At 42.9% G+C, this 13191-nt stretch overlaps 1 pseudogene; it reads left to right on the forward strand.

Moving 5' to 3' along the window:
• The window catches only part of LOC120999049, a 90431-nt pseudogene that overhangs the window by 31013 nt on the left and 46227 nt on the right, over positions 1-13191 (forward strand).

Raw genomic sequence — 13191 nt, forward strand, 5'->3', positions numbered from 1 at the left:
TATACCCTTTCTTGCCAGCCACGCTGTGGAGTACTTGGACGCGTGTGATGGAGCATTGTCCTGCATGAAAATCATGTTTTTCTTGAAGGATGCAGACTTCTTCCTGTACCACTGCTTGAAGAAGGTGTCTTCCAGAAACTGGCAGTAGGACTGGGAGTTGAGCTTGACTCCATCCTCAACCCGAAAAGGCCCCACAAGCTCATCTTTGATGATACCAGCCCAAACCAGTACTCCACCTCCACTTTGCTGGTGTCTGAGTCGGACTGGAGCTCTCTGCCCTTTACCAATCCAGCCACGGGCCCATCCATCTGGCCCATCAAGACTCACTCTCATTTCATCAGTCCATAAAACCTTAGAAAAATCAGTCTTGAGATATTTCTTGGCCCAGTCTTGACGTTTCAGCTTGTGTGTCTTGTTCAGTGGTGGTCGTCTTTCAGCCTTTCTTACCTTGGCCATGTCTATGAGTATTGCACACCTTGTGCTTTTGGGCACTCCAGTGATGTTGCAGCTCTGAAATATGGCCAAACTGGTGGCAAGTGGCATCTTGGTAGCTGCACGCTTGACTTTTCTCAGTTCATGGTCAGTTATTTTGCTCCTTGGTTTTTCCACACGCTTCTTGCGACCCTGTTGACTATTTTGAATGAAACACTTGATTGTTCGATGATCACGCTTCAGAAGCTTTGCAATTTAAGAGTGCTGCATCCCTCTGCAAGATATCTCACTATTTTTGACTTTTCTGAGCCTGTCAAGTCCTTCTTTTGACCCATTTTGCCAAAGGAAAGGAAGTTGCCTAATAATTATGCACACCTAATATAGGGTGTTGATGTCATTAGACCACACCCCTTCTTATTACAGAGATGCACATCACCTAATATGCTTAATTGGTAGTAGGCTTTCGAGCCTATACAGCTTGGAGTAAGACAACATGCATAAAGAGGATGATGTGGTCAAAATACTCATTTGCCTAATAATTCTGCACGCAGTGTACAGGTCCCCCACACTATACAGGCCCCCCACAGTATACAGGCCCCCCACAGTATACAGGCCCCCCACAGTATAAAGGCTCCCTACAGTATACAGCACCCCTCAGTATACAGCCCCCCACAGTATACAGCCCCCCACAGTATACAGGCCCCCACAGTATACAGACCCCCCACAGTATACAGACCCCCCACAGTATACAGACCCCCCCACAGTATACAGCCCCACACAGTATACAGCCCCACACAGTATACAACCCTCCACAGTATACAGCACCCCACAATACAGTAGTTTACAGTATATTAGCATAACAGCCCCTGTCACCTTTTTCTGATGCAATCTTCACAAAAAAAGCTCCACAGTTAAGGCAAACTTCTCCTGCAACACTCCTGATAGGACCTGTGATGACCTCATAGCCATGTGACCAGTAATATTGCTAGGTTACTGGTCACATGGTGATGATGTCATCTAAGGTCCTAGATCACAGCTCTCACAGACACAGTACGCTGGCTGGAGTGCCGGCAGGCATGGCATGGCAGCACCCCCTGTGTAGCTGACAGCCTGACACCCGGGGCAGTGGCTAGCAGGGCTCAAGAGGCAGCTGCCTTGGCCCCCCCAGGAGCAACTGGGCCCGGGGCAGCTGCCCCTTTTGCCCCTTGGTAAAGACGGCCCTGATTACGGGGCCAGTATAGTACTTGGAAGTCTTGGTCATATTCTTCCAAACAATGTCGGACATTTCTAGCCATGTGTTATGTCGCATTGTCTTGCTGGAAGATCCCATCTACCCCAGGGAAGACAATCAGCATATGTAGGTGTAGGTGATCTACAAGGGTGGATTCATACACAAATCAGTTGAGAATGCCTTCTACATGGATGAATGGGTCTGGAGAATGCCACAAAAACATTCCCCAGACCATGACGTTGCCACCACCAGCATGTGTGCTTCCAGCAATGGTTGCAGGATGTTTGTTCTTTGGTATTTCTTGCTGACACCCCAACATCCATCTGTTCGACATCATAGAGAATGTTACTTATTGGAGAAGACAACTCTTTGCGAATCAGACAAGGTCTAATTTCAATACTGCTACAAAAATCGTAGCCTTTTTGCTGATGCATCTTTGTTAACAGAGGTGCAGTTACCATTCGTCTGCTTCGGAATCCCATACACAGTAGGGTTCACTGAACTGTTTTAAGGCAAGCTTGGCTGCCTGTAGCTCTGTGTGGGCAACTCCTGTATAGCTTTTTTTTCTCCACATGGCCGAGACACAAAACCACATTCGTGTACAAGTTCTGCAGGATCAAAATAAGCCGTGGGTGTTCAAACACAAACATCAAATGTATATAGTTTTTTTTTATGTTTTACTACTTTTGCACCATAAAATCTGTTTTTTATAAAATAAAAATCATGTTGCATTTTGCATCACCATATAACTATATCTGTAACATTTTTATTTTTTTATCTAGACAGCTTGTTTTTTTGGTACATTTGGCTTTTTGATCGCTTTTTATACAATTTTTTTGTAAATTGAGGTGGCCAAAAACAGTCTGGGCGGTTGTTTTATCAACCACCCCCTACTTGACCAAATCTGGGAATGGAAGCCTACTTACCCCTTTCCTGGCACTGGCTCCCTGCTCTTTCTCTTTCATTTGTAATGATGTCAGGGGGGCACATCTCCGTCATGGCCAGTGATTGGTTGTAGCCATGTCAAACCGGATGTTTACAGCGAGGAAGCCCAGCAAAGCAGCCCAGGCTAAAAAAGAAGGAGGAGGGAGCCAGCACCGGGAAACAGATAGGTATTCTTCTCTTCACAGTTCTGGCCAAGAGGAGAGTTTGCTAAAAAAAAAAATGCAAACTTGCATAACCCCTTTAATAATTTTGCCTTTACTAATTGCAGAAATTAAATTAATTTTCCAGGAATAAATACAGAAAGCTGTCCTTACAATAGCTCATAAATGTTTGGTCAGTGGAGGTATATATGGCACGACATTGACTGCATAACTACAAATCGGATTCCAAAGTTGGGACACTATACAAATCGTGAATAAAAACTGAATGCAATGATGTGGAGGTGCCAACTTCTAATATTTTATTCAGAATAGAACATAAATCACGGAACAAAAGTTTAAACTGAGAAAATGTACCATTTTAAGGGAAAAATATGTTGAATCAGAATTTCATGGTGTCAACAAATCCCCAAAAAGTTGGGACAAGGCCATTTTCACCACTGTGTGGCATCTCCCCTTCTTCTTACAACACTCAACAGACGTCTGGGGACCGAGGAGACCAGTTTCTCAAGTTTAGAAATAGGAATGCTCTCCCATTCTTGTCTAATACAGGCCTCTAACTGTTCAATCGTCTTGGGCCTTCTTTGTTGCACCTTCCTCTTTATGATGCGCCAAATGTTCTCTATAGGTGAAAGATCTGGACTGGAGACTGGCCATTTCAGTACCCGGATCCTTCTCCTACGCAGCCATGATGTTGTGATTGATGCAGAATGTGGTCTGGCATTATCTTGTTGAAAAATGCAGGGTCTTCCCTGAAAGAGATGACGTCTGGATGGGAGCATATGTTGTTCTAGAACCTGAATATATTTTTCTGCATTGATGGTGCCTTTCTAGACATGCAAGCTGCCCATGCCACACGCACTCATGCAACCCCATACCATCAGAGATGGAGGCTTCTGAACTGAGCGTTGATAACAACTTGGGTTGTCCTTGTCCTCTTTGGTCCGGATGACATGGCGTCCCAGATTTCCAAAAAGAACTTCGAATCGTGACTCATCTGACCACACAGAACAGTCTTCCATTTTGCCACACTCCATTTTAAATGATACCTGACCCAGTGAAAACGCCTGAGCTTGTGGATCTTGCTTAGAAATGGCTTCTTCTTTGCACTGTAGAGTTTCAGCTGGCAACAACGGATGGCACGGTGGATTGTGTTCACTGACAATTCCTGAGCCCATTCTGTGATTTCCTTTACAGTAGCATTCCTGTTTGTGGTGCAGTGTCGTTTAAGGGCCCGGAGATAACGGGCATCCAGCATGGTTTTACGGCCTTGACCCTTACGCACAGATTGTTCCAGATTCTCTGAATCTTTGGATGATGTTATGCACAGTTGATGATGATAGATGCAAAGTCTTTGCAATTTTTCGCTGGGTAACACCTTTCTGATATTGCTCCACTATCTTTCTGCGCAACATTGTGGGAATTGGTGATCCTCTACCCATCTTGGCTTCTGAGAGACACTGCCACTCTGAGAAGCTCTTTTTATACCCAATCATGTTGCCAATTGACCTAATTAGTGTTAATTGGTCTTCCAGCTCTTCGTTATGTTCAAATTTACTTTTTACAGCCTCTTATTGCTACTTGTCCCAACTTTTTTGGGATTTGTTGACACTGTGAAAATTGGAATCAACGTATTTTTCCTTTAAAATGATACATTTACTCGGATTAAACGTTTGATCTGTCATCTACGTTCTATTACAAATAAAATATTGACATTTGCCATCTCCACATCATTGCATTCAGTTTTTATTCACAATTTGTTTAGTGTCCCAACTTTTTTGGAATCCGGTTTGTATTACAGTGATGATCTTCATGTGGCTTTCTCTGATACTGCAACTCAACCACAGCTTTGCCCAGGAACCAGAATGAGACTGAATTGAGGGTGCTACACAAGTGCAGGGCCCCTACTGATTGCGGGGACCCAGTTATTGATCATAATAACAGACCATCAATATTATTTGGCTAAATTTTTTAAATGATTGTTTTTCAAATCTTTTTATCTTTTATTATTTTTCGGATGCAGACACATATAAGAATAGAAAAAAACAGGTGCATTTTGTGTTAAATGTTGAAAGATGGAAACTAAAGTGACTTCTTCATGTTCTTGCAGATTGCAGTCAAACTGAGTCCCGGCATTTAGTTCCAGGGGACATTATTATTTTAAGTGGCAAAAATTTTTTCATGTCATGCGATGCCATTTTGATCAATGGAACATGCATTGTGAATGAGGGAATGTTAACAGGTAGGTAAGAACCCGGAACAGGTTTATTATTGTCTAGACAGCTACCGTTTTCATGTTAAACTCACCTGGCGGTCCAGGTCCGCTACTTGCTCTCATCATCCTGCTAAGCCTCTGTCCCTCCACGCAGTAAATGCCTCTTTTCCTCCAAAGGTGTGCTGTATCCTATTGTCCGCCTGTGTACTGACATCTGCCAGTTTACCGCATTGATGTTATGCCGCCTGCCCTGACTTCGTATCCATTTCCATATTGCATGTTCTCCACCAGCCCTGACCTCAGCTTGTCCCTAAATACAATTCAGCCTGACCCATTGTTGCCATGCATTTCTGGCGGTGGCTCTAACCCCTGTGGGTCAGCTGTTAACCACACATAGACTACTCCAGAAGTTGGCCTGGTGACTCCCCAGCAGTGATGACCAGATCCCTGTATAGGAGTTAAAGGGTGAATACCAGGAGACTTTCAGGATATTGCTCTTAGGATTAGTCAATCTGTTGGTTGATACAGTGGTTCCACACCTACTGCTGTAAGTGTAAGAAGTTTGCTTAGGCCTCTGCTTGCATGAAGAAGTCTGCTGATAGCAAGCTCAGGATGCCACCTCAGAGTTCTCCAGGAGACAAGGTCTGACTCTCCACAAGGAACATTAGACTCTAGATACCCTCGTACAAGTTGGGACCCAGCTTCATTGTTCCCTTTGAGGTGCTGAAATAGTTGAATCTGGTCTGTTGGACCTCCTGATCAAGTTACGTATACCTAATTCATTCCATGTCTTCCTCCTCATGCCTGTGGAATTCAATCATTATTCCATAGGTTCCCTTCCTACTCTTCTCAGTGCTGAGGATGTAAGAAGTCAACAGTATCCTGGACATGGTGAAAAGCTCCTGTTTTGCTGAGAAATCCCTGCAGCAATTCCAATCAAAGAAGAGAGGGTGTATGGGAAGAGGGGGATACTGTTGCAGTGGAGACTACGGCTCCCACCTTCTTGGCAGATGGGCCTACTCTGTCCCTCTACGCAGACCACAGCCTGCTTGCTGGCAAGGCCTCTATTCAACTGCCTGTAATGAGCACGCTGGTGCACGCTTCCTGACCTTCCCCAGCCAATGGAAACCCTTAAGCACCTTCCATGTGAGCGTGTGCCTGAGCAATTGGTTCCTTAGTTTAATTTTCTCCAAAGGTGCACTGCATTCTGTTGTCCGTCAGTGCACTGACATCTGTCTGTTTACTGTATTTACCCTAAGTCGCCTGCTCTGGCCTCACATTCTCCACCAGCCCTGACCTCAGCTCATCCCTGACTAAGATTCAGTTTGACCCTTCAGTACCCTGTACCAGTGTCTCTTACATCCATGGGTCAGCTGTTAACCATACAGAGATTACTCCAAGAGGTAATGGCTGGTGGCTCCCCTGCTGCGCAGTCCAGATTCCTGTATAGGGGTTAAAGGGTGAATACCAGGGGACTACCAGACTAAAAACAATGCAGTTATAACAGTAGCTGATGCTAGATTATAAATCTGGCAGACCTTTACAATGTCTAATCTAAGGCTGTTGTATCTACTAGCTGGTTTACTTTGCACTAGAATTTTGTGCCAAAATTGTGTGCCAATTTGATGCAAATTGCTGCATTTCAACCCTGTCTATTTTCCCACTAATCCATACTCCCTTGTCGACCACTGTGTAAAAAGTGTATAAAGCCCTTACCCAATTAATGTGGTGTAAAGCATGGGCACCAAAATATTGGCTGACCTGGAAATAGAATTCTGGTGTATTTGCAATAGTAAATCTCATTGGTTTTCTTATGCTGATCTCACAATACCTTGACTGTCTGCATACCTGTATGTAATATACGTATTTGTGGGTTCATTCAGGTGAATGTATACCAGTGACAAAAACACAGCTACCCCATGGAGATGACACAATGCCATGGAAACAGTACAGTGGAGAAGATTATAAGCGCCATGTCTTGTTCTGTGGAACTGACGTGATAAGGACTGAATCCACTGCACAAGGTCCAGCCAAAGCTGTAGTATTAAGGACTGGTAAGTTAAACTGCAAGTAAAATGCCCCCATTCAGATACATGGAGCAAGGTTTAGGGAGCCCTCTGAGCTTTACCATGGATGCAAGCTCTTTGTATATAATGTACATTAGGGTCACATATTAAAATGGTGTAAAATACACAAAATCTAAATCTGTCTCCCATCGGCACCCCACAAGATTGCAGGGTGCTGGCATTTTTGAGTGGCAGTCTGGGGCCTAATAAAGGCCCCAGGCCTGCCTGCAATGTATGCCCATCAGGATGTTTCTCTCTAACGCGGCCTGATGGTACCTGTCAGTATAGCACTGACAACATACAGTACAGACCAAAAGTTTGGACAAACCTTCTCATTCAAAGAGTTTTCTTTATTTTCATGACTATGAAAATTGTATATTCACACTGAAGGCATCAAAACTATGAATTAACACATGTGGAATTATATACATAACAAACAAGTGTGAAACAACTGAAAATATGTCATATTCTAGGTTCTTCAAAGTAGCCACCTTTTGCTTTGATTACTGCTTTGCACACTCTTGGCATTCTCTTGATGAGCTTCAAGAGGTAGTCCCCTGAAATGGTTTTCACTTCACAAGTGTGCCCTGTCAGGTTTAATAAGTGGGATTTCTTGCCTTATAAGTGGGGTTGGGACCATCAGTTGTGTTGAGGAGAAGTCAGGTGGATACACAGCTGATAGTCCTACTGAATAGACTGCTAGAATTTGTATTATGGCAAGAAAAAAGCAGCTAAGTAAAGAAAAATGAGTGGCCATCATTACTTTAAGAAATGAAGGTCAATCAGTCAGCCGAAAAATTGGGAAAACTTTTAAAGTAAGGGCTATTTGACCATGAAGGAGAGTGATGGGGTTCTACGCCAGATGACCTGGCCTCCACAGTCACCGGACCTGAACCCAATCGAGATGGTTTGGGGTGAGCTGGACCGCAGAGTGAAGGCAAAAGGGCCAACAAGTGCTAAGCATCTCTGGGAACTCCTTCAAGACTGTTGGAAGACCATTTCAGGGGACTACCTCTTGAAGCTCATCAAGAGAATGCCAAGAGTGTGCAAAGCAGTAATCAAAGCAAAAGGTGGCTACTTTGAAGAACCTAGAATATGACATATTTTCAGTTGTTTCACACTTGTTTGTTATGTATATAATTCCACATGTGTTAATTCATAGTTTTGATGCCTTCATAGTCATGAAAATAAAGAAAACTCTTTGAATGAGAAGGTGTGTCCAAACTTTTGGTCTGTACTGTACTTCATTGCACTACATAAGCCATACAGTGTATTATGGAAGTGATCAAAAGATTGCCTGTTAAAGTTTTCATTGTGGAACTAGTAAATGGTTAAACAAAGGGGAAATAAAGTTTTACTAAATAACAAAAATCTTCAAGTAAAAAAATACACCTTTTTTCTTTTGAAAAAAAAAAAAAAAAAGCTTTTCAATGGAAAAATTGCAAAAATATAATCCCCTCTACATATTTCAAATACCTGTGTTTGTAACTACCTGCACTACTCAATTATCATGTAATTCATCCTGTATGGTGAACGTCGTACAAAAAAAAAAAGCCAATATTGATGTTTTTTTGCTTGCTACCAAAAAATGGAATAAAAAGCTATCAAATAGTGCTTTATCCCCCAGCTTGATACTAATTAAAACAACAAGCTATTCGACAAAAATCAAGCCCTCACACAGCTCCGTAGAACAAAAAATAGTTATTGGTTTTGGGATGCAGTGATACAAAAAATAATTTACTTATTTCTTATTTTGATTTTTTTTAGGCTTCAATACAACTAAAGGGGATATGGTGAGGTCCATATTGTATCCAAAGCCCTTAAACTTTAAGCTCCACAGAGACGTTAAATGGTTTTTCGTATTTTTGGGATTTCTAGCCATTGTTGGCATTGTATATGCAGTGATCGTGTTTGCAGACGATAAGGTATTACATTTTTCTTTCTTTCAAATCTTTGTTTATTGAGGCAAGACAAATAAGTACAGGGTATACATTCAAGTTTGTGTACATACAGCACGTCAATGCATCATCACACAAGATAATGTTATTTCCCTTTACATCATATGCCTGATACATCTGGAAAGACTATAATGCATAAAGGCATTCAAGCAAACAACATAAAATAAACAATAATCAAAAAACACATAACCTGGATCACACTATATATGGGCAAAGCAGAGTCACTGCAATTGGTATGGTGAAGTTAGATGAGCAATGTCCCTAAGACATAGAAGGAGTAGGCCGGTTGTCAACATATAGGGGCCTATTTGTTAGAGCTGTCGGAGGACCATAGCAGTTGGGGAGGTCTGAGTCTAGGTGAGTAGTTAAAGGCATCAAGTGATTTTACCCATTTGAGACACACCAGGTAAACCAAGGCGCCCATTGTTTAAGATATCTATCGTGAGTGAAAGTTTCCCAGCTGGATAACTCCTCAAATCTACATATTTCTCTAACTCTGTCTATCCACTCCCCTCTAGACGGAGGTTCTGTCGAGAGCCAGTGGCGTGGGACAAGGATTTTAGCTGCCGCTATTAGGTGCGGAACCAGCGAAATTTTGGAAAGAGGGTAATCTTTAGTTGGTAGGTTCAGGAGGACTATTTTGGGAGTTAAAGGAGTACTTATAGAACAGATAGACTGCATGTCCTTTGACACCATTCCCCAAAACTCTGTGATTCCCGAGCATGTCCACCACACGTGGTAATTAGTGCCCAAATCTCTGTGGCATCTTCAGCAATATGGGGAGATGGTGGGGTCCATTTTGTGCAATATAGCGGGGGCTCGGTACCAATGGGTTACTAGTTTATAAGAGTTCTCCTATATACGGACACATCTAGAATAGCTGTGGGAATGACGAAGAATTTCCATTGTGTCCGATGCCATAAGAGGGGCACCCATATCCTTTTCCCATTGAGAAATAAAAGAGGGAGTGATCTCGGAGTTAGTCTTCAGAGTTTTGTTATATATCAAAGAAAGAACTTTCTTCACTGGTGAAACTGAAGTCAAAAGGATATCATACCAGGAGGGGAGGTAGCTAGTGCCGGTCATATCCAAATATCGCCTACAGAAAAAACTAAAGTCGGCATAATGTAATGTGGCCAGCTATCCAACTTGAGTGACACCGGAATATCATCTTCATGTGGTACACATTTGTCTTTCAGTATGTCACCAGTAGTATGATTACCTAGCCGCGGCCACATGTTATATGTATCTGAGTAGCCATTTAGCACATAATATGGGAGGAGTTTAATCGGCATTAAAGGCGATGGGTGTGACTGGAGACCCAATAGATGCGACAGTTTCTGCCATGCTGAAAGTAAACCTTGGTAGAAAGGTGAAGAATTCGAGAAGACCCAGCGATGACGTTGTGAGAGTGAGACAGTGGCCGTCTTGAGCTTCCATAAGTTAGCTATTTCAGTAGGGGTGAGAACTTGTCTCGCTATTTGACAACCTAATTTGTGATTATTAGGGTTTAATATTTCTGAATGTAGCCGAAGGAAGGAGGATAGATAGTAGTATTTAAAATCTGGCAATCCGATTCCACCTTTATGTTTCTGGCGTATCAGTATATTATGAGATATTCGGGGTTTGGTTTGTTTCCAGATAAAGGAAGAGAGAGTTTTACGCAGAGTTGTGAAAAATTGTTCGGGAACATACACCGGGAGTGTCTGTATAGTATAAAGGATTTTAGGGAGAACATAGGTCTTTATCAGGAGTACCCTCCCTAGCCAGGACATGAAGGGGATACGCAGATCATCTAATAGTTTTTTAACCTCTTTCAGGATAGGGGTATAATTAAGATCACAAAGCTGCGAAGGCTTAGAGGTGATATTTATTCCCAAATAATTAATGTGTATAGTAGCCCATTTAAAAGGGAAATTAGCGGCTAAGTTTGAGACGGTACTTTGGGGGAGATTAATGGCGAGAGCGTTGCATTTGGCAAAGTTTATTTTAAAATTGGACATGTCCCCGAATGTCTCCAGCAAACCAAGTAAAGCTGGGAAAGCTTCAGTAGGTTTAGACAATAGTAGGAGCATGTTGTCTGCAAATGCCGCCACTTTATGTGGCACCGGTCCAACTTGTAGTCCCGCCACTGTCTCCTCCTGCCGTATTGCCTGGATCAATGTCTCCAGGCATAGAATGAATAGTGAAGGGGAGAGTGGGCAGCCTTGCCGAGTCCCATTAGTTATAGGGAATGAGGGGGATAATATCCCATTGACACGTACTCTTGCATGGGGGGAGGAGTACAGAGAGAGCACAGCAGAAATGAAGATCTGGGGAAAGCCGAACCTTTTAAGGGCGGCCTGCATAAAACCCCAATCCACTCTGTCAAATGCTTTCTCAGCATCTGTGCTGAGTAAAGCGAGAGGGGTCTCATATTTCAGAGCATAATCAATTGCCTGCAAAACTCTAAATGTGCTGTCTCTGCACTCTCTACCCCCAACAAAGCCTGTTTGCTCAGGATACACCAATCCAGGCAACAGCGGAGCCACCCTATGGGCTAGGATCTTTGCCCATAACTTCAAATCTGCATTTAGCAGAGAAATCGGTCTATAGCTTGCTGGAGATTCGGGGTTCTTATCAGGCTTCGGTATGACCACTATATAAGCTTCTAAATTTTGTTTCGCTGGTAGGGCTCCTGAAAGCAGAGAGTTAAAATACTTAACTAAATGGGGGCCTATGGTGGGGAAGAATTTCTTGTAGTGATTAACAGGTAGCCCGTCAGGGCCCGGGCTTTTGCCTTTGGGGACAGTGGATAAGATTTTGCTCACTTCTTCCTCTCTGGAGCTACTAGAGAGGTTTTGGCTTCCTCTGGAATTACCGGCAAATCGAGAGCATCCAAAAAGGTTTTCATTGATTGGGATCTAAGAGTAGGTTCCCCTTCTCGTTCTCCTGTTCTAATGTTATAGAGGGATTGGTAAAATGTGGCAAAGATTCCTGCTATGCCTGAGGAAGAGGTATGTTTTTTGCCCTTTTCATCGACCATTTGACTGATGAAGGAGCGTTGAATCTGTTTTTTTACTAGAATAGACATGAGATTATTGCCTTTATCGCCGTGGGCATATTGTCTGTGCCTGAGTCGTAAGTAGGCCTGAGCTGCTTTCATGTTCAGAACAGATTTTAATTCATTCCTCAGATCAGTCAAGTTTTTGAAAATATCTTGAGTCAAGGAACTTTTGTGGGTAGCTTCTAGTTCCGCTATTTTAGTAAGTAGTGAGGTGACTTGCTCCTGTCGCTTCTTTTTAAGATATGAGCTAAGCAAAATCATTTCTCCACGAATAACTGATTTATGAGCCTCCCAAACAGAAGTTGGGGAGACCTCTGGAGTATCATTAATCCTAAAATAATCAGACAATTTTCCGCTTAAAGTTGTGACCTGTGAGGTGGATTCCAACATTGTGGGATTCATCCTCCAGGTCCACTCAAACCCCTCTAATCCTGGGATAACTACTACGCATACTATAGGAGCATGATCTGAGACCGTGATCCCAAGTATGTCTGACCTACATACATTGATAAGCGACCTGTCAGGAATAAATATGTAGTCCAACCTATGGTAGGACTTGTGAGGGACCGAATAGAAAGTATAATCTTTAGTGTCCCCATGGGTAGATCTCCATACATCACACATCCCCATGTCAAGCAATTGCTTATTTAATTTCCTCAGTAATGACGCTGGAACAACTGATCTCCCCGTCGAGGAATCCAGTGCCGGGTTCAGGGTGAGATTGATATCACCTCCTATTAGTAAAAGGCCTGATGAAAACTGCGAAATAATGGTGAGCATTTTGCACAGCCACTTTGCCGTACCATTGTTTGGTGCGTACAGATTGCAGACTGTAATCTCTCTTGAGCCCAATTTACCTCTCAATAAAATATATCTCCCCTCCGGATCAGATATAATAGAGGCCATAACAAAAGGTAGGTTTTTATGTACACCTATGCTGACACCTCTAGAGGCTTTGTCAAAACAGGCGTGATACCAAGTGGAATAACCTGACCTGTTCATACTAGGGATGCGCCCTTTCTTGAAATGTGTCTCCTGCAGTAGCAGGATGTCTGCTGACTCCCTCCTGAGCAACTGCATAATACGGCTCCTTTTGACGGGGTGGTTACAACCCTTCACATTAAGGGAGGCTATTGTTAA

This window comes from Bufo bufo, chromosome 4 (genome assembly GCF_905171765.1).
Source record: "Bufo bufo chromosome 4, aBufBuf1.1, whole genome shotgun sequence".
Lineage (NCBI taxonomy): Eukaryota > Metazoa > Chordata > Amphibia > Anura > Bufonidae > Bufo > Bufo bufo.